The sequence below is a fragment of the Scyliorhinus torazame genome, chromosome 7 (assembly GCF_047496885.1).
Source record: "Scyliorhinus torazame isolate Kashiwa2021f chromosome 7, sScyTor2.1, whole genome shotgun sequence".
NCBI classification, from domain to species: Eukaryota; Metazoa; Chordata; class Chondrichthyes; order Carcharhiniformes; family Scyliorhinidae; genus Scyliorhinus; species Scyliorhinus torazame.
The window spans coordinates 322,649,936-322,671,956 of NC_092713.1; the positions used below are offsets into that span (position 1 = coordinate 322,649,936).

General features: G+C 45.0%; 1 protein-coding gene across 4 annotated transcripts in view; it reads left to right on the forward strand.

The window, feature by feature from the left end:
• Positions 1–247: 247 nt before the first annotated feature.
• Positions 248–22,021, forward strand: part of arap3 (ArfGAP with RhoGAP domain, ankyrin repeat and PH domain 3) — an 806,627-nt gene continuing 784,853 nt past the window's right edge. For all 4 annotated transcript variants that reach the window (XM_072512821.1, XM_072512820.1, XM_072512825.1 and 1 more), the window contains exon 1: positions 248–608. The gene's annotated coding sequence lies outside the window, so the exon portion shown is untranslated. The remainder of the gene's footprint in view (positions 609–22,021) is intronic.

Below are 22,021 nucleotides of genomic sequence, written 5' to 3' on the forward strand. Positions count from 1 at the left end.
CCTGGAGCTGAGTCTGAACCGAGAGGCTGAGAGCATCAGTCCTGTGTCTTATGGTCTTATGGTGTCAGTGTTGCTGATTTGAGGGATGAATTTGGGAAGGATCTGGCCTCTTTTGGGATTGTGCTTTGGGATGTTTTGTACCCAGCAGAGGGCAGGAAGGGACTGGACTCAGCAGCTCCCCGGAGGCGGAGTCTCTGCTGCTTGGTTTCTGTCTCAGTCCGGAGCTGATTTCAATCCAGGAATTTATCCCGGGAGAGACCTGGAGGCTGCGCGGACATTTCAGCTTTTACATCTTTAAATATTCATTCTTTCCAGTGAATATAGGGAGAAGAAGACTGTTCCTGGAGCTGGAGGGGAGGCTTTGCTGAGCTCTGCAAAGTGAGGCGTCCACTCCCCCCTCCTCCCTCTACCCTCCTCCTCCTCCCCTCACTGCTGATCCCAGACTCCCCTCCCGGAGCCGCACAAACTCTGTCCCGGAATTACAGAGGAAGATCCCATTGCCGGCTGCCGGAATTACAGAGGAAGATCCCATTGCCGGCTGCCGGAGTGACAGAGGAAGATCCCATTGCCGGCTGCCGGAGTTACAGAGGGAAAGCGCGATCTGGATGGTAGGGAATGTCCTGACTTTGCTGGAAGTCTGTGAGATTTATAGTTTGGGAGAAGGGAGCAGGAAGAGGGATTGGGGATAATTTCCCAAACTCTTCCCTTTATCCCAGTTCAGTCTGAGTGATCCTGACCCGATTCCAGGATCTGTTATTGGATAGTTATCAAACTCGGTTCTTGCTGATTTGCTGGAAGTTTTCTTTAGTTTCTAACACAGATGAACCGGATTGGTTCAGTCGGGTTGATCCCTCTTCACTCCCACCAATCACTGCCCTTCAGCTGTCGTGGGCTTCAGACAGATTTCCCCAATGTGGATGGGACCATTCCTGTTGGTGCTGAGATTGTTACCTTCCTGCCCCCAGGCACAGCCCCACAGCCCACTCACCCAGTCCCAATCTCACTCTGGAAGCAGAGTGGGCAAGAGAGTGAGGTGCCCCTCTCCCTCTCTCTCCCTCTACCCCACTCTGTCCCCCTCTTTCCTCCTCTGTCCCTCTCTTCCCCTACCCCCTCTCCCTCTCTCCCCCACTCTGTCCCCCTCTCCCCCTCTGCCCCCTCTCTCCCCTTCTCTCCCCACTATGTCCCCCTATCCCCCTCTCTCACCCTCTCCCCCCCCTGTCCCTCTCTTCCCCTGTCACCCTCTCCCCCTCTCCCTCTCTCCCCCTCTGTCCCTCTCTTCCCCTATCCCCCTCTCCCGCTCTCTTTCCCTCTCCCCCACTCTGTCCCCCTCTCCTCCTCTGCCCCCTCTGTCCCCCTCTCCTTCTCTGCTCCCTCGCCCCTTCTGTCCCCCTCTCCCCCTCTGTCCCTCTCCCCACTTCCCCCCCCCTGTCCTCCTCTCCCTCTCTCCCCCTCTGTCCCTCTCTTCCCATCTCCCCCTCTCTCTCCCTCCCCACCTCTCCCCCCTCTGTCCCTCTCTGCCCCCTGTGTCCCCCGGTGCCCCCTTCTCCCTCTTGCCCTCTCTGTCCACCTCTCCTTCTCTCCCTTCTGCTCCCTCTGTTCCCCTTTCCCCCTCTGACCCCCTCTCCCCCTCTGACCCCCTCTCCCCCTCTGTCTCCTTCTCTCCCTCTGTCCATCTCTCCCCCTGTGACCACACTCCCCTTTGTCCCCTTGCTTTGTTTCGCGCCCTGAGCCCGGTTTGTAGGAGCTTGTCCCTCACCACTGATCACAGCATCACATCGACAGGTACAGCATCACTAAACCAGCACAAAGTGGAGATGGAACGGAGGCCAAAATTTTGTGCAATTTCAAGAAGGGCCGAATGGCCTCCTCCTGCTTCGATTTTCTATCTTTCTATGCAGGTTCCTCTTTGGTGCAGTGAGTAAAGGTACAGTCTTATACAGTCTGATACAGTAGGAAGTTACAGTCTGATACAGTCTGATACAGTCTGACACAGTCTGATAGTGTTGGAAGGTACAGTCTGATACAGTCTGATACATTCTGATACCGCCTGATACAGTAGGAAGGTACAGTCAGATACAGTCTGATACATTCTGTTACAGTCTGATATAGTAGGAAGGTACAGTCTGATACAATAAGAAGGTACAGCCTGATACAGTAGGAAGGTACAGTCTGATACAGTCTGATACAGTCATATACAGTTGAAAGCTACAGTCTGACACACTCTGATACAGTGGGAAACTATAGTCTGATGCAGTCTAATACAGTAGGAAGGTGCATCCTGATACAGTCTGATACAAAAGGAAGGTACAGTCTGAAAGAGTCTGATACAGTAGGAAGGTACAGTCTTACACAGTCTGATACAGTAGGAAGGCATAGTCTGATACAGTCTCATACAGTAGGAAGGTACAGTCAGATACAGCCTGATACAATAGGAAGGTACATCTGAGACAGTCTGATACAGTCCGATACAGTTGGAAGGTACAGTCTGACACTCTCTGATACAGTAGGAAGGTACAGTCTGATACAGTCTGATAGCGTAGGAAGGTACAGTCTAACACAGTCTGATACAGTAGGAAGGTACAGTCTGACACAGTCTGATACTGTTGGAAGGTATCGTCTGATACAGTCTGATAAAGTAGGAAGGTGCCGTCTGATACAGTGGGAAAGTACAGTTTGATCCAGTCTGATACAGTGGGAAGGTACAATCTGATACAGTCTGATACAGTCTGACACAGTCTAATACAGTAGGGAGGTACAGTCTGACACAGTCTGGTACAGTCTGATACAATGGGAAGGTACAGGCTGATACAGTCTGATACAATCTGATACAATAGAAAGGTACAGTGTGATACCGTCTAATACAGTAGGAAGGTACAGTCTGATACTTTCTGAGACATTATGATACATTCAGATACAGTCTGATACAGTAGAAAGGTACAGTATGATACAGTAGGAATGTACAGTCGGATACAATAGGAAGGTACAGTCTGATTCAGTCTGATACAGTCTGATACAGTCTGATGCAGTAGGAAGGTACAGTCTGATACAGTTGCAAGGTACAGTCTGACACACTCTGATACAGTGTATAGTCTGATACAGTCTGATAGAGCAGGAAGGTATAGTCTGATACAGTCTAATACAGTAGGAAGGTACAGCCTGATACAGTCTGATACTTTAGCCAGGTAGAGTCTGATACAGTCTGATACAGTAGGAAGGTACAGTCTGACACAGTCTGATACAGTAGGAAGGTACAGTCTTACACAGTCTGATAGAGAAGGAAGGAATAGTCTGATACAGTCTAATACAGTAAGAATGTACAGTCTGATACAGTAGAAAGATACAGTCTCATACAGTCTGATACAATAGGAAGGTGCAGTGTGATACAGTCTGATACAGTCTGACACAGTTGGAAGGTACAGTCTGATACAGAAAGAAGGTATAGTCTTATACAGTCTCATACAGTAGGAAGGTACAGCCTGATACAGTAGGAAGGTATAGTCTGACACAGTCTGATAGAAGTAGGAAGGTACAGTCTGTCACAGTCTGATACAGTTGGAAGGTATTGTTTGATACAGTCTGATACAGTGGGAAGGTACCATCTGATACAGTGGGAAAGTACAGTTTGATCCAGTCTGATACAGTGGTAAGGTACAGTCTGATAGTCTGATACAGTAGTAAAGTACAGTCTGATACAGTCTTATACAGAAGGAAGGTACAGTCTGATATAGTAGGAAGGTACAATCTGATACAGTCTAATACAGTCTGATATAGTAGGAAGGTACATTCTCATACAGACTGATACATTCTGATACCGTCTGATACAGTAGAAAGGTACAGTCCGATACAGTCTGATACAATACGAAGGTACAGCCTGATACAGTAGGAAGGTACAGTCTGATACAGTCTGATACAGTCTGATATAGCCTGACACAGTCTGATACAGTAGGAAGGTACAGTCTGACACAGTCTGATACAATAGGAAGGTACAGCCTGATACAGTCTGATACAGTATGATACAATAGAAAGGTACAATCTGATACAGTCTGATACAGTAGGAAGGTACAGTCTGATACAGTCTTATACAGTCTGGCACAGTCCGATACAATCTGATACAGTCTGATACAGTCTAATACAGTCTGATACAGTAGAAATGTACAGTCTGATACAGTCTGATACAGTAGGAAGGTACAGTCTTACACAGTCTGATACAGTATGAAGGCATAGTCTGATACTGTCTTATACAGTAGGAAGGTACAGTCTGATACAGTCTGATACAGTTGGAAGGTACTGTCTGACACACTCTGATACAGTAGGAGGGTACAGCCTGATACAGTAGGAAGGTAAAGTCTTACACAGTCTGATACAGTATGAATGCATAGTCTGATACTGTCTTATACAGTAGGAAGGTACAGTCTGATACAGTCTGATACAGTCTGATACAGTTGGAAGGTACTGTCTGACATACTCTGATACAGTAGGAGGGTACAGTCTGATACAGTAGGAAGGCATAGTATTATAGAGTCTAATACAGTAGGAAGGTACAGCCTGATACAGTAGGAACGTACAGCCTGGTACATTTTGATACAGTCTGATACAGTAGCAAGGTACAGTCTGATACAGCCTGATACAATATGAAGGTACAGTCTGATACAGTCTGAAACAGTTGGAAGGTTCTGCCTGACACACTCTGATACAGTAGGATGGTACAGTCTGATACAGTAGTAAGGTATAGTCTTATAGAGTCTAATACAGCCTGATACAATAGGAAGGTACAGTCTGATACAGTCTGATACAGTTGGAAGGTACTGTCTGACACACTCTGATACAGTAGGAAGGTACAGCCTGATACAGTAGGAAGGTACAGTTTGATACAGTCTGATACAGTAGGAAGATACAGGCTGATACAGTCTGATACATTCTGATACCGTCTGATACATTAAAACGGTACAGTCTGATACAGTCTGATACAATAGGAAGGTACAGCCTGATACCGTAGGAAGGTACAGTTTGATACAGTCTGATACCGTTGGAAAGTACAGTCTGACACACTCTGATACAATAGGAAGGTATAGTCTGATACAGTCTGATACCGTTGGAAGATATATTCTTATACAGTCTAATACAGTAGGAAGGTATAGTCTGATACAGTCTGATACCGTAGGAAGGCACTGTCTGACACAGTCTGATACAGTAGGAAGGTACAGTCTGACACAGTCTGATACAGTTGGAAGGTAAAGTCTGATCCAGTCTGATACAGTAGGAAGGTACCATCTGATAGTGGGAAAGTACAGTTTGATCCAGTCTGATACAGTAGGAAGGTACAGTCTGATATTGTAGGAAGGTACAATCTGATACAGTCTAATACAGTCTGATACAGTATGAAGGAACAGTCTGATATAGTCTGACACAGTCTAATACAGTAGGAAGGTACAGTCTGACACAGTCTGATACAATAGGAAGGTACAGCTTGATACACTATGATACAGTCTGATACAATAGAAAGGTACAGTTTGATACAGTCTGATACAGTAGGAAAGTACAGTCTGATACTTTCTGATACAGTCTGATACAGTCGAAAGGTACAGTGTGATACCGTAGGAAGGTCCAGTCTGATACAGTCTGATACAGTAGGAAGGTACATTCTGATACAGTCTGATACAGTAGGAAGGTACAATTTGATTCAATCTGATACAGTGGGATGGTACAGCCCGATACACTCTGATACAGTAGGAATGTACAGTCTGATACAGTAAGAAGGTACAGTCTGATACAGTCTGGCACAGTCCGATACAATCTGATACATTAGGAAGGTATAGTCTGATACAGTCTAATACAGTAGAAATGTACAGTCTGATACAGTAGCAAGGTATAGTCTGATACAGTCTGATACAGTAGGAAGGTACAGTCTGATACAGTAGGAAGGTACAGTCTTACACAGTCTGATACAGTAGGAAGGCATATTCTGATACAGTCTAATACAGTAGGAAGGTACAGTCTGATACAGTCTGATACAGTTGGAAGGTACTGTCTGACACACTCTGACACAATACGAGGGTACAGTCTGATACAGTAGGAAGGTATAATCTTATAGAGTCTAATACAGTAGGAAGGTACAGCCTGATACAGTAGGAAGGTGCAGCCTGGTACAGTCTGATACAGTCTGATACAATAGAAAGGTACAGTCTGATACATTATGATACCGTCTGATACATTAGAAAGGTACAGTCTGATACAGTCTGATAGAATAGAAAGGTACAGCCTGATACCATAGGAAGGTACAGTCTGATACAGTCTGATACAGTTGAAAGCTACAGTCTGACACACTCTGATACAGTGGGAAGGTATATTCTGATACAGTCTGATACAGTAGGAAGTTATAGTCTGATGCAGTCTAATACAGTAGGAAGGTACATCCTGATACAGTCTGATACAGTAGCAAGGTATAGTCTGATACAGTCTGATACAGTAGGAAGGTACAGTCTGACAGAGTCTGATACAGTAGGAAGGTACAGTCTGACACATTCTGATACAGTAGGAAGGCATAGTCTCATACAGTCTGATACAGTAGGAAGGTACAGTCAGATACAGTCTGACACATTCTGATACAGTCTGATACAGTAGGAAGGTACAGCCTGATAAAGCCTGATACAATAAGAAGGTACAGTCTGATACAGTCTGATACAGTTGGAAGGTACAGTCTGATACAGTCTGGCGCAGTCCGATACAGTCTGATACATTAGGAAGGTATAGTCTGATACAGTCTAATACAGTCTGATACAGTAGAAATGTACAGTCTGATACAGTCTGATACAGTAGCAAGGTATAGTCTGATACAGTCTGATACAGTAGGAAGGTACAGTCTGACACAGTAGGAAGGTACAGTCTTACACAGTCTGATATAGTAGGAAGGCATAGTCTGATACAGTCTAATACAGTAGGAAGATATAGTCTGATACAGTCTGATACATTTTGGTACAGTCTGATACAGTAGCAAGGTATAGTCTGATACAGTCTGATACAGTAGGAAGGTACAGTCTGACAGAGTCTGTTACAGTAGGAAGGTACAATCTTACACAGTCTGATACAGTAGGAAGGCATAGTCTCATACAGTCAGATACAGTAGGAAGGTACAGTCAGATACAGTCTGATACATTCAGATACAGTCTGATACAGTTAGAAGGTACAGTCTGATACAGCCTGATACAATAGGAAGGTACAGTCTGATACAGTCTGATACAGTTGGAAGGTATAGTCTGATACAGTCTGATACAGTCTGGCGCAGTCCGATACAATCTGATACAGTCTGATCTATTAGGAAGGTATAGTCTGATACAGTCTAATACAGTCTGATACAGTAGAAATGTACAGTCTGATACAGTCTGATACAGTAGCAAGGTATAGTCTGATACAGTCTGATACAGTAGGATGGTACAGTCTGACACAGTAGGAAGGTACAGTTTACACAGTCTGATACAGTAGGAAGGCATAGTCTGATACAGTCTAATACAGTAGGAAGGTACAGTCTGATACAGTCTGATACATTTTGATACAGTCTGATACAGTAGAAAGGTACAGTCTGTTACAGTCTGATAGAGTAGCAAGGTACAGTCTGATACAGCCTGATACAATAGGAAGGTACAGTCTGATACAGTCTGATACAGTCTGATAAAGTTGGAAGGTACTGTCTGACACACTCTGATACAGTAGGATGGTACAGTCTGATACAATAGGAAGGTATATTCTTATAGTGTCTACTACAGTAGGAAGGTACAGCCTGATACAGTAGGAAGGTACAGCCTGGTACAGTCTGATACAGTCTGATACAGTCTGATACAATAGAAAGGTACAGTCTGATACAGTAGGAAGATACAGTCCGATACAGTCTGATACATTCTGATACCGTCTGATACATTAGAAAGGTACAGTCTGATACAGTCTGATACAATAGGAAGGTGCAGCCTGATACCGTAGGAAGGTACAGTCTGATACAGCCTGATACAGTTGGAAGGTACAGTCTTGACATACTCTGATACAGTAGGAAGGTACAGTCTGATACAGTAGGAAGGTATAGTCTTATATAGTCTAATACAGTAGGAAGGTATAGTCTGACACAGTCTGATACTGTTGGAAGGTATAGTCTGACACAGTCTGATACAGTAGGAAGGTACCGTCTGATACAGTGTGAAAGTACAGTTTGATCCAGTCTGATACAGTGGTAATGTACAGTCTGATACAGTCTGACTCAGTCTAATAAAGGAGGAAGGTACAGTCTGGCACAGTCTGATAAAGTAGGAAGGTACAGTCTGATACAGTCTGTTACAGTCTGATACAGTCTGATACAGTTAGAAGGTACAGTCTGATACAAAGAACAAAGAACAAAGAACAAAGAAATGTACAGCACAGGAACAGGCCCTTCGGCCCTCCAAGCCCGTGCCGACCATACTGCCCGACTAAACTACAATCTTCTACACTTCCTGGGTCCGTATCCTTCTATTTCCATCCTATTCATATATTTGTCAAGATGCCCCTTAAATGTCCCTATCATCCCTGCTTCCACTACCTCCTCCGGTAGCGAGTTCCAGGCACCCACTACCCTCTGCGTAAAAAACTTGCCTCGTACATCTACTCTAAACCTTGCCCCTCTCACCTTAAACCTATGCCCCCTAGTAATTGACCCCTCTACCCTGGGGAAAAGCCTCTGACTATCCACTCTGTCTATGCCCCTCATAATTTTGTATACCTCTATCAGGTCGCCCCTCAACCTCCTTCGTTCCAGAGAGAACAAACCGAGTTTATTCAATCGCTCCTCATAGCTTATGCCCTCCATACCAGGCAACATTCTGGTAAATCTCTTCTGCACCCTCTCTAAAGCCTCCACATCCTTCCGGTAGTGTGGCGACCAGAATTGAACACTATACTCCAAGTGTGGCCTAACTAAGGTTCTATACAGCTGCAACATGACTTGCCAATTCTTATACTCAATGCCCCGGCCAATGAAGGCAAGCATGCCGTATGCCTTCTTGACTACCTTCTCCACCTGTGTTGCCCCTTTCAATGACCTGTGGACCTGTACTCCTAGATCTCTTTGACTTTCAATACTCTTGAGGGTTCTACCATTCACTGTATATTCCCTACCTGCATTAGCCCTTCCAAAATGCATTACCTCACATTTGTCCGGATTAAACTCCATCTGCCATCTCTCCGCCCAAGTCTCCAGACAATCTAAATCCTGCTGTATCCTCAGACAGTCCTCATCGCTATCCGCAATTCCACCAACCTTTGTGTCGTCTGCAAACTTACTAATCAGACCAGTTACATTTTCCTCCAAATCATTTATATATACTACAAAGAGCAAAGGTCCCAGCACTGATCCCTGTGGAACACCACTGGTCACAGCCCTCCAATTAGAAAAGCATCCCTCCATTGCTACCCTCTGCCTTCTATGGCCTAGCCAGTTCTGTATCCACCTTGCCAGTTCACCCCTGATCCCGTGTGACTTCACCTTTTGTACTAGTCTACCATGAGGGGCCTTACTGAAGTCCATATAGACAACATCTACTGCCCTACCTGCATCAATCATCTTAGTGACCTCCTCGAAAAACTCTATCAAGTTAGTGAGACACGACCTCCCCTTCACAAAACCGTGCTGCCTCTCACTAATACGTCCATTTGCTTCCAAATGGGAGTAGATCCTGTCTCGAAGAATTCTCTCCAGTAATTTCCCTACCACTGAAGTAAGGCTCACCGGCCTGTAGTTCCCGGGATTATCCTTGCTACCCTTCTTAAACAGAGGAACAACATTGGCTATTCTCCAGTCCTCCGGGACATCCCCTGAAGACAGCGAGGATCCAAAGATTTCTGTCAAGGCCTCAGCAATTTCCTCTCCAGCCTCCTTCAGTATTCTGGGGTAGATCCCATCAGGCCCTGGGGACTTATCTACCTTAATATTTTTTAAGACACCCAACACCTCGTCTTTTTGGATCACAATGTGACCCAGGCTATCTACACCCCCTTCTCCAGACTCAACATCTACCAATTCCTTCTCTTTGGTGAATACTGATGCAAAGTATTCATTTAGTACCTCGCCCATTTCCTCTGGCTCCACACATAGATTCCCTTGCCTATCCTTCAGTGGGCCAACCCTTTCCCTGGCTACCCTCTTGCTTTTTATGTAAGTGTAAAAAGCCTTGGGATTTTCCTTAACCCTATTTGCCAATGACTTTTCATGACCCCTTCTAGCCCTCCTGACTCCTTACTTAAGTTCCTTCCTACTTTCCTTATATGCCACACAGGCTTCGTCTGTTCCCAGCCTTTTAGCCCTGACAAATGCCTCCTGACAAATTTTCTTTTTGACGAGGCCTACAATATCACTCGTCATCCAAGGTTCCCGAAAATTGCCGTATTTATCTTTCTTCCTCACAGGAACATGCCTGTCCTGTATTCCTTTCAACTGACACTTGAAAGCCTCCCACATGTCAGATGTTGATTTGCCCTCAAACATCCGCCCCCAATCTATGTTCTTCAGTTCCCGCCTAATATTGTCATAATTAGCCTTCCCCCAATTTAGCACATTCATCCTCGGACCACTCTTATCCTTGTCCACCAGTACTTTAAAACTTACTGAATTGTGGTCACTGTTACCGAAATGCTCCCCTACTGAAACATCTACCACCTGGCCGGGCTCATTCCCCAATACCAGGTCCAGTACTGCCCCTTCCCTAGTTGGACTGTTTACATATTGTTTTAAGAAGCCCTCCTGGATGCTCCTTACAAACTCCGCCCCGTCTAAGCCCCTGGCACTAAGTGAGTCCCAGTCAATATTGGGGAAGTTGAAGTCTCCCATCACCACAACCCTGTTGTTTTTACTCTTTTCCAAAATCTGTCTACCTATCTGCTCCTCTATCTCCCGCTGGCTGTTGGGAGGCCTGTAGTATACCCCCAACATTGTGACTGCACCCTTCTTATTCCTGATCTCTACCCATATAGCCTCACTGCCCTCTGAGGTGTCCTCTTGCAGTATAGCTGTGATATTCTCCCGAACAAGTAGCGCAACTCCGCCTCCCCTTTTACATCCCCCTCTATCCCGCCTGAAACATCTAAATCCTGGAACGCTTAGCTGCCAATCCTGCCCTTCCCTCAACCAGGTCTCTGTAATGGCAATAACATCATAGTTCCAAGTAGTAATCCAAGCTCTAAGTTCATCTGCCTTACCCGTAATGCTCCTTGCATTAAAACATATGCACTTCAGGCCACCAGACCCGCTGTGTTCAGCAACTTTTCCCCGTCTGCTCTGCCTCAGAGCCACACTGTTCCTATTCCCTAGTTCTCCCTCAATGCTCTCACCTTCTGACCTATTGCTCCCGTACCCACCCCCCTGCCATACTAGTTTAAACCCTCCCGTGTGACACTAGCAAACCTCGCGGCCAGGATATTTATGCCTCTCCGGTTTAGATGCAACCCGTCCATCTTATACAGGTCACACCTGCCCCGGAAGAGCTCCCAGTGGTCCAGAAAACGGAAACCCTCCCTCCTACACCAGCTGTTTAGCCACGTGTTTGTCTGCTCTATCTTCCTATTTCTAGCCTCACTGGCACGTGGCACAGGGAGTAATCCCGAGATTACAACCCTCGAGGTCCTGTCTTTTAACTTTCTGCCTAACTCCCTGACCTCCTGCTGCAGGACCTCATGCCCCTTCCTGCCTATGTCGTTAGTACCAATATGTACAACGACCTCTGCCTGTTTGCCCTCCCCCTTCAGGATTCCCTCTACCCGTTCGGAGACATCCTGGACCCTGGCACCAGGGAGGCAACATACCATCCTGGAGTCTCTTTCACGTCCACAGAAGCGCCTATCTGTGCCCCTGACTATAGAGCCCCTATTACTATTACTCTTCTGCGCTTTGACCCTCCCTTCTGAACATCAGAGCCAGCCGTGGTGCCACTGCTCTGGCTGCTGCTGTTTTCCCCTGATAGGCTATCCCCCCCGACAGTATCCAAAGGGGTATATCTGTTCGAGAGGGGGACAACCACAGGGGATTCCTGCACTGACTGCCTGCCCTTTCTGGTGGTCACCCATTTCTCTGCCTGCACCTTGGGTGTGACCACATTTACATAACTGCGATCTATGACGCTTTCCGCCACCTGCATGCTCCTAAGTGCATCCAATTGCTGCTCCAACCGAACCATGCGGTCTGTGAGGAGCTCTAGTTGGGTGCACTTTCTGCAGATGAAGCCACCCGGGACGCTGGAAGCCTCCCGGACCTGCCACATCTCACAGTCAGAGCACAGCACCCCTCTAACTGAAATTGCGTCAATTAATTAAAATTTGTCTCTTTTTTTTTTTAAATATTTTTTTTTTTAAATTGCAAAGTTACTGTCAACTATCTGTTTCCTAGCACTAGATTTCTAATAGAAATGCGATAGCTAACTATAATACTCTCCGATCTCTGGCTTAGATATCCTCTAAATTATAATTAAGTTATTATGTTTAATTAGTTCCCAAATACTCAAATTTTTTTGAAATTTAGGTTAGAATCCCAACCAGCCACTCAGGTCACAGCTTTTCTGTGATGTCGCTTCAATTTCCCCCCGACCCACACAATTTGATAAAAGGTATAAAAGTAAAAATCACTTACTTGCCTTCTGAGTGTCTGAGATGTTCTCAGGTTCTCTCGCTGACAGAGACTGCTCCTCCACCACCGATCCTTGACCTGCACAATGCTAATAATATAATAATATAATATAATATGGCACTTACCTTACACCAATGGGTGTAAGTCTGACTCAGTCTAATACAGTAGGAAGGTACAGTCTGACTCAGTCTAATACAGTAGGAAGGTACAGTCTGACACAGTCTGATACAGTCTGATACAATAGGACGGCACAGCCTGATACAGTCTGATACAATAGAAAGGTACAGCTTGATACAGTCTGATACAGTACGAAGGTACAGTCTGATACTTTCTGATACATTTTGATACCGTCTGATACAGTAGAAAGGTGCAGTCTGATACAGTAGGAAGGTACAGTCTTACACAGTCTGATACAGTAGGAAGGCATAGTCTCATACAGTCTGATACAGTAGGAAGGTACAGTCAGATACAGTCTGATACATTCTGATCCAGTCTGACACAATAGGAAGGTACAGTCTGATACAGCCTGATACAATAGGAAGGTACAGTCTGATACAGTCTGATACAGTAGGAAGGTACAGTCTGATTTAGTAGGAAGGTACAATCTGAAACAGTCTAATGCAGTCTGATACGGTAGGAAGGTACAGTCTGACAGAGTCTGCTACAGTAGGAAGGTACAGCCTTACACAGTCTGATACAGTAGGAAGGCATAGTCTCATAAAGTCTGATACAGTAGGAAGGTACAGTCAGATACAGTCTGATACATTCTGATACAGTCTGATACAGTAGGAAGGTACAGTCTGATACAGCCTGATACAATAGGAAGGTACAGTCTGATACAGTCTGATACAGTAGGAAGGTACAGTCTGATACACTTAGAAGGTACAGTCTGATACAGTCTGGCACAGTCCGATACAATCTGATACAGTCTGATACAGTAGGAAGGTATAGTCTGATACAGTCTAATACAGTCCGATACAGTAGAAATGTACAGTCTGATGCAGTCTGATACGGAAAACAGCAGCAGCCAGAGCAGTGGCACCACGGCTGGCTCTGATGTTCAGAAGGGAGGGTCAAAGCGCAGAAGAGTAATAGTTATAGGGGACTCTATAGTCAGGGGAACAGATAGGCGCTTCTGTGGACGTGAAAGAGACTCCAGGATGGTATGTTGCCTCCCTGGTGCCAGGGTCCAGGATGTCTCCGAACGGGTAGAGGGAATCCTGAAGGGGGAGGGCAAACAGGTAGAGGTCGTTGTACATATTGGTACTAACGACATAGGCAGGAAGAGGCATGAGGTCCTGCAGCAGGAGTTCAGGGAGCTAGGCAGAAAGTTAAAAGACAGGACCTCGAGGGTTGTAATCTCGGGATTACTCCCTGTGCCACGTGCCAGTGAGGCTAGAAATAGGAAGATAGAGCAGACAAACACGTGGCTAAACAGCTGGTGTAGGAGGGAGGGTTTCGGTTATCTGGACCACTGGGAGCTCTTCCGGGGCAGGTGTGACCTGTATAAGATGGACGGGTTGCATCTAAACCGGAGAGGCATAAATATCCTGGCCGCGAGATTTGCTAGTGTCACACGGGAGGGTTTAAACTAGTATGGCAGGGGGGTGGGCACGGGAGCAATAGGTCAGAAGGTGAGAGCGTTGAGGGAGAACTAGGGAATATGGACAGTGTGGCTCTGAGGCAGAGCAGACGGGGAGAAGTTGCTGAACACAGCGGGTCTGGTGGCCTGAAGTGCATATGTTTTAATGCAAGGAGCATTACGGGTAAGGCAGATGAACTTAGAGCTTGGATTAGGACTTGGAACTATGATGTTGTTGCCATTACAGAGACCTGGTTGAGGGAAGGGCAGGATTGGCAGCTAAACGTTCCAGGATTTAGATGTTTCAGGCGGGATAGAGGGGGATGTAAAAGGGGAGGCGGAGTTGCGCTACTTGTTCAGGAGAGTATCACAGCTATACAGCGAGAGGACACCTCAGAGGGCAGTGAGGCTATATGGGTAGAGATCAGGAATAAGAAGGGTGCAGTCACAATGTTGGGGGTATACTACAGGCCTCCCAACAGCCAGCGGGAGATAGAGGAGCAGATAGGTAGACAGATTTTGGAAAAGAGTAAAAACAACAGGGTTGTGGTGATGGGAGACTTCAACTTCCCCAATATTGACTGGGACTCACTTAGTGCCAGGGGCTTAGACGGGGCAGAGTTTGTAAGGAGCATCCAGGAGGGCTTCTTAAAACAATATGTAAACAGTCCAACTAGGGAAGAGGCGGTACTGGACCTGGTATTGGGGAATGAGCCCGGCCAGGTGGTAGATGTTTCAGTAGGGGAGCATTTCGGTAACAGTGACCACAATTCAGTAAGTTTTAAAGTACTGGTGGACAAGGATAAGAGTGGTCCGAGGATGAATGTGCTAAATTGGGGGAAGGCTAATTATAACAATATTAGGCGGGAACTGAAGAGCATAGATTGGGGGCGGATGTTTGAGGGCAAATCAACATCTGACATGTGGGAGGCTTTCAAGTGTCAGTTGATAGGAATACAGGACAGGCATGTTCCTGTGAGGAAGAAAGACAAATACGGCAATTTTCGGGAACCTTGGATGACGAATGATATTGTAGGCCTCGTCAAAAAGAAAAAGGAGGCATTTGTCAGGGCTAAAAGGCTGGGAACAGACGAAGCCTGTGTGGCATATAAGGAAAGTAGGAAGGAACTTAAGCAGGGAGTCAGGAGGGCTAGAAGGGGTCATGAAAAGTCATTGGCAAATAGGGTTAAGGAAAATCCCAAGGCTTTTTACACTTACATAAAAAGCAAGAGGGTAGCCAGGGAAAGGGTTGGCCCACTGAAGGATAGGCAAGGGAATCTATGTGTGGAGCCAGAGGAAATGGGCGAGGTACTAAATGAATACTTTGCATCAGTATTCACCAAAGAGAAGGAATTGGTAGATGTTGAGTCTGGAGAAGGGGGTGTAGATAGCCTGGGTCACATTGTGATCCAAAAAGACGAGGTGTTGGGTGTCTTAAAAAATATTAAGGTAGATAAGTCCCCAGGGCCTGATGGGATCTACCCCAGAATACTGAAGGAGGCTGGAGAGGAAATTGCTGAGGCCTTGACAGAAATCTTTGGATCCTCGCTGTCTTCAGGGGATGTCCCGGAGGACTGGAGAATAGCCAATGTTGTTCCTCTGTTTAAGAAGGGTGGCAGGGATAATCCCGGGAACTACAGGCCGGTGAGCCTTACTTCAGTGGTAGGGAAATTACTGGAGAGAATTCTTCGAGACAGGATCTACTCCCATTTGGAAGCAAATGGACGTATTAGTGAGAGGCAGCACGGTTTTGTGAAGGGGAGGTCGTGTCTCACTAACTTGATCGAGTTTTTCGAGGAGGTCACTAAGATGATTGATGCAGGTAGGGCAGTAGATGTTGTCTATATGGACTTCAGTAAGGCCTTTGACAAGGTCCCTCATGGTAGACTAGTACAAAAGGTGAAGTCACACGGGATCAGGGGTGAACTGGCAAGGTGGATACAGAACTGGCTAGGCCATAGAAGGCAGAGGGTAGCAATGGAGGGATGCTTTTCTAATTGGAGGGCTGTGACCAGTGGTGTTCCACAGGGATCAGTGCTGGGACCTTTGCTCTTTGTAGTATATATAAATGATTTGGAGGAAAATGTAACTGGTCTGATTAGTAAGTTTGCAGACGACACAAAGGTTGGTGGAATTGCGGATAGCGATGAGGACTGTCTGAGGATACAGCAGGATTTAGATTGTCTGGAGACTTGGGCGGAGAGATGGCAGATGGAGTTTAACCTGGACAAATGTGAGGTAATGCATTTTGGAAGGGCTAATGCAGGTAGGGAATATACAGTGAATGGTAGAACCCTCAAGAGTATTGAAAGTCAAAGAGATCTAGGAGTACAGGTCCACAGATCACTGAAAGGGGCTACACAGGTGGAGAAGGTAGTCAAGAAGGCATACGGCATGCTTGCCTTCATTGGCCGGGGCATTGAGTATAAGAATTGGCAAGTCATGTTGCAGCTGTATAGAACCTTAGTTAGGCCACACTTGGAGTATAGTGTTCAATTCTGGTCGCCACACTACCAGAAGGATGTGGAGGCTTTAGAGAGGGTGCAGAAGAGATTTACCAGAATGTTGCCTGGTATGGAGGGCATAAGCTATGAGGAGCGATTGAATAAACTCGGTTTGTTCTCACTGGAACGAAGGAGGTTGAGGGGCGACCTGATAGAGGTATACAAAATTATGAGGGGCATAGACAGAGTGGATAGTCAGAGGCTTTTCCCCAGGGTAGAGGGGTCAATTACTAGGGGGCATAGGTTTAAGGTGAGAGGGGCAAAGTTTAGAGTAGATGTACGAGGCAAGTTTTTTACGCAGAGGGTAGTGGGTGCATGGAACTCACTACCGGAGGAGGTAGTGGAGGCAGGGACGATAGGGACATTTAAGGGGCATCTTGACAAATATATGAATAGGATGGGAATAGAAGGATACGGACCCAGGAAGTGTAGAAGATTGTAGTTTAGTCGGGCAGTATGGTCGGCACGGGCTTGGAGGGCCGAAGGGCCTGTTCCTGTGCTGTACATTTCTTTGTTCTTTGTTCTTTGTTAGTAGGGAGGTACAGTCTGATTCAGTCTGATACAGTAGGAATGTACAGTCTGATACAGTTTGATACAGCAGGAAGGTACAGTCTGATACAGTCTGATACAGTAGGAAGGTACAGTCTGATTCAGTCTGATGCAGTAGGAAGGTACAGTCTGATGCAGTTTGATACAGCAGGATGGTACAGTCTGATACAGTCTGATACAGTAAGACGTTACAATCTGATACAGTCTGATACAGTAAGAAGGTACTGTCTGATACAGTCTGATACAGTCTGGCACATCTGATACAATCTGATACAGTAGGAAGGTATTGTCTGATACGGTCTGATACAGTCTGATACAGTAGAAACGTGCAGTCTGATACAGTCTGATACAGTAGGAAGGTACAGTCTGATACAGTCTGATAAAGTAGGAAGGTACAGTCTGATATAGTAGGAAGGTACAATCTGATACAGTCTGATACAGTAGGAAGGTATAGTTGGAAGGTAAAGTCTGATACTGTCTGACACCGACTGATATAGTAGGAAGGTACAGTCTGATACAGCCTGATGCAGTCTGATACAGTAGGAGGGTACAGTCTGATACAGTCTGATACAGTAGGAAGGTACAATCTGATTCAATCTGATACAGTGGGATGGTACAGCCTGATACAGTCTGATACAGTAGGAAGGTGCAGTCTGATACAGTCTGATACAGTAAGAAGGTACTGTCTGATACAGTCTGGCACAGTCCGATACAATCTGATATAGTCTGATACAGAAGGAAGGTATAGTCTGATACAGTCTAATGCAGTCTGATACAGTAGAAATGTACAGTCTGATAAAGTAGGAATGTACAGTCTGATACAGTTTGATGCAGCAGGAAGGTACAGTCTAATACAGTCTGATACAGTAGGAATGTACAGTCTGATTCAGTCTGATACAGTAGGAAGGTACAATCTGATACAGTTTGATACAGCAGGAAGGTACAGTCTGATACAGTCTGATACAGTAGGAGGGTACAGTCTGATACAGTCTGATGCAGTAGGAAGGTACAATCTGATTCAATCTGATACAGTGGGATGGTACAGCCTGATACAGTCTGATACAGTCAGAAGGTACAGTCTGATACAGTAAGAAGGTACAGTCTGATACAGTTTGTCACAGTCCGATACAATCTGATACAGTCTGATACAGTAGGAAGGTATAGTCTGATACAGTCTAAAGCAGTCTGATACAGTAGAAATGTACAGTCTGATACAGTAGGGAGGTACAGTCTGATACAGTTTGATGCAGCAGGAAGGTACAGTCTAACACAGTCTGATACAGTAGGAAGGTACAGTCTGATTCAGTCTGATACAGTAGGAAGGTACAGTCTGATACAGTTTGATACAGCAGGAAGGTACAGTCTGATGCAATCTGATACAGTCTGATACAGTAAGACGTTACAATCTGATAGAATCTGATACAGTAAGAAGGTACAGTCGGATACAGTCTGGCACATCTGATACAATCTGATACAGAAGGAAGGTATTGTCTGATACAATAGGAAGGTACAGTCTGATACAGTCTGATACAGTAGGAAGATACAGTCTGAAACAGTTTGATACGGCAGGAAGGTAAAGTCTGATACAGTCTGATACAGTAGGAAGGTATAGTCTGATACAGCCTGATACAGTAGGAAGGTATTGTCTGATACAGTCTGATACAGTAAAAACGTACAGTCTGATACAGTAGAAACGTACAGTCTGATACAATCTGATACAGTAGGAAGGTATTGTCTGATACAGTCTGATACAGGAGAAATGTACAGTCTGTTACAGTAAGAAGGTACAGTCTGATACAGTCTGGCACAGTCCGATACAATCTGATACAGTCTGATACAGTAGGAAGGTATAGTCTGACACAGTCTAATACAGTCTGATACAGTAGGAATGTACAGTCTGATACAGTTTGATACAGCAGGAAGGTATTGTCTGATACAGTCTGATACAGGAGAAATGTACAGCCTGTTACAGTAAGAAGGTACAGTCTGATACAGTCTGGCACCGTTCGATACAATCTGATACAGTCTGATAGAGTAGGAAGGTATGGTCTGACACAGTCTAATACAGTCTGATACAGTAGAAATGTACAGTCTGATACAGTAGGGAGGTACAGTCTGATTCAGTCTGATACAGTAGGAATGTACAGTCTGATACAGTTTGATACAGCAGGAAGGTACAGTCTGATACAGTCTGATACAGTAGGAAGGTACAGTCAGATTCAGTCTGATACAGTAGGAAGGTACAGTCTGATACAGTTTGATACAGCAGGTAGGTACAGTCTGATACCATCTGATACAGTAGAAATGTACAGTCTGATACAGTAGAAACGTACAGTCTGATACAATCTGATACAGTAGGAAGGTATTGTCTGATACAGTCTAATACAGGAGAAATGTACAGTCTGTTACAGTAAGAAGGTACAGTCTGATACAGTCTGATACAGTCTGGCACAGTCCGATACAATCTGATACAGTCTGATACAGTAGGAAGGTATAGTCTGACACAGTATAATACAGTCTGATACAGTAGAAATGTACAGTCTGATACAGTAGGGAGGTACAGTCTGATTCAGTCTAATACAGTAGGAATGTACAGTCTGATACAGTTTGATACAGCAGGAAGGTATTGTCTGATACAGTTTGATACAGGAGAAATGTACAGTCTGTTACAGTAAGAAGGTACAGTCTGATACAGTCTGATAAAGTAGGAAGGTACAGTCTGATATAGTGGGAAGGTACAATCTGACACAGTCTGATACAGTAGGAAGGTACAGTTGGAAGGTAAAGTCTGCTACTGTCTGACACCGACTGATATAGTAGGAAGGTACAGTCTGATACAGCCTGATGCAGTCTGATACAGTAGGAAGGTACAGTCTGATACAGTAAGAAGGTATAGTCTTATACAGTCTCATACAGTAGGAAGGTACAGCCTGATACAGTAGGAAGGTATAGTCTGACACAGTCTGATAGAAGTAGGAAGGTACAGTCTGTCACAGTCTGATACAGTTGGAAGGTATTGTTTGATACAGTCTGATACAGTGGGAAGGTACCATCTGATACAGTGGGAAAGTACAGTTTGATCCAGTCTGATACAGTGGTAAGGTACAGTCTGATAGTCTGATACAGTAGTAAAGTACAGTCTGATACAGTCTTATACAGAAGGAAGGTACAGTCTGATATAGTAGGAAGGTACAATCTGATACAGTCTAATACAGTCTGATATAGTAGGAAGGTACATTCTCATACAGACTGATACATTCTGATACCGTCTGATACAGTAGAAAGGTACAGTCCGATACAGTCTGATACAATACGAAGGTACAGCCTGATACAGTAGGAAGGTACAGTCTGATACAGTCTGATACAGTCTGATATAGCCTGACACAGTCTGATACAGTAGGAAGGTACAGTCTGACACAGTCTGATACAATAGGAAGGTACAGCCTGATACAGTCTGATACAGTATGATACAATAGAAAGGTACAATCTGATACAGTCTGATACAGTAGGAAGGTACAGTCTGATACAGTCTTATACAGTCTGGCACAGTCTGATACAATCTGATACAGTCTGATACAGTCTAATACAGTCTGATACAGTAGAAATGTACAGTCTGATACAGTCTGATACAGTAGGAAGGTACAGTCTTACACAGTCTGATACAGTATGAAGGCATAGTCTGATACTGTCTTATACAGTAGGAAGGTACAGTCTGATACAGTCTGATACAGTTGGAAGGTACTGTCTGACACACTCTGATACAGTAGGAGGGTACAGCCTGATACAGTAGGAAGGTAAAGTCTTACACAGTCTGATACAGTATGAATGCATAGTCTGATACTGTCTTATACAGTAGGAAGGTACAGTCTGATACAGTCTGATACAGTCTGATACAGTTGGAAGGTACTGTCTGACATACTCTGATACAGTAGGAGGGTACAGTCTGATACAGTAGGAAGGCATAGTATTATAGAGTCTAATACAGTAGGAAGGTACAGCCTGATACAGTAGGAACGTACAGCCTGGTACATTTTGATACAGTCTGATACAGTAGCAAGGTACAGTCTGATACAGCCTGATACAATATGAAGGTACAGTCTGATACAGTCTGAAACAGTTGGAAGGTTCTGCCTGACACACTCTGATACAGTAGGATGGTACAGTCTGATACAGTAGTAAGGTATAGTCTTATAGAGTCTAATACAGCCTGATACAATAGGAAGGTACAGTCTGATACAGTCTGATACAGTTGGAAGGTACTGTCTGACACACTCTGATACAGTAGGAAGGTACAGCCTGATACAGTAGGAAGGTACAGTTTGATACAGTCTGATACAGTAGGAAGATACAGGCTGATACAGTCTGATACATTCTGATACCGTCTGATACATTAAAACGGTACAGTCTGATACAGTCTGATACAATAGGAAGGTACAGCCTGATACCGTAGGAAGGTACAGTTTGATACAGTCTGATACCGTTGGAAAGTACAGTCTGACACACTCTGATACAATAGGAAGGTATAGTCTGATACAGTCTGATACCGTTGGAAGATATATTCTTATACAGTCTAATACAGTAGGAAGGTATAGTCTGATACAGTCTGATACCGTAGGAAGGCACTGTCTGACACAGTCTGATACAGTAGGAAGGTACAGTCTGACACAGTCTGATACAGTTGGAAGGTAAAGTCTGATCCAGTCTGATACAGTAGGAAGGTACCATCTGATAGTGGGAAAGTACAGTTTGATCCAG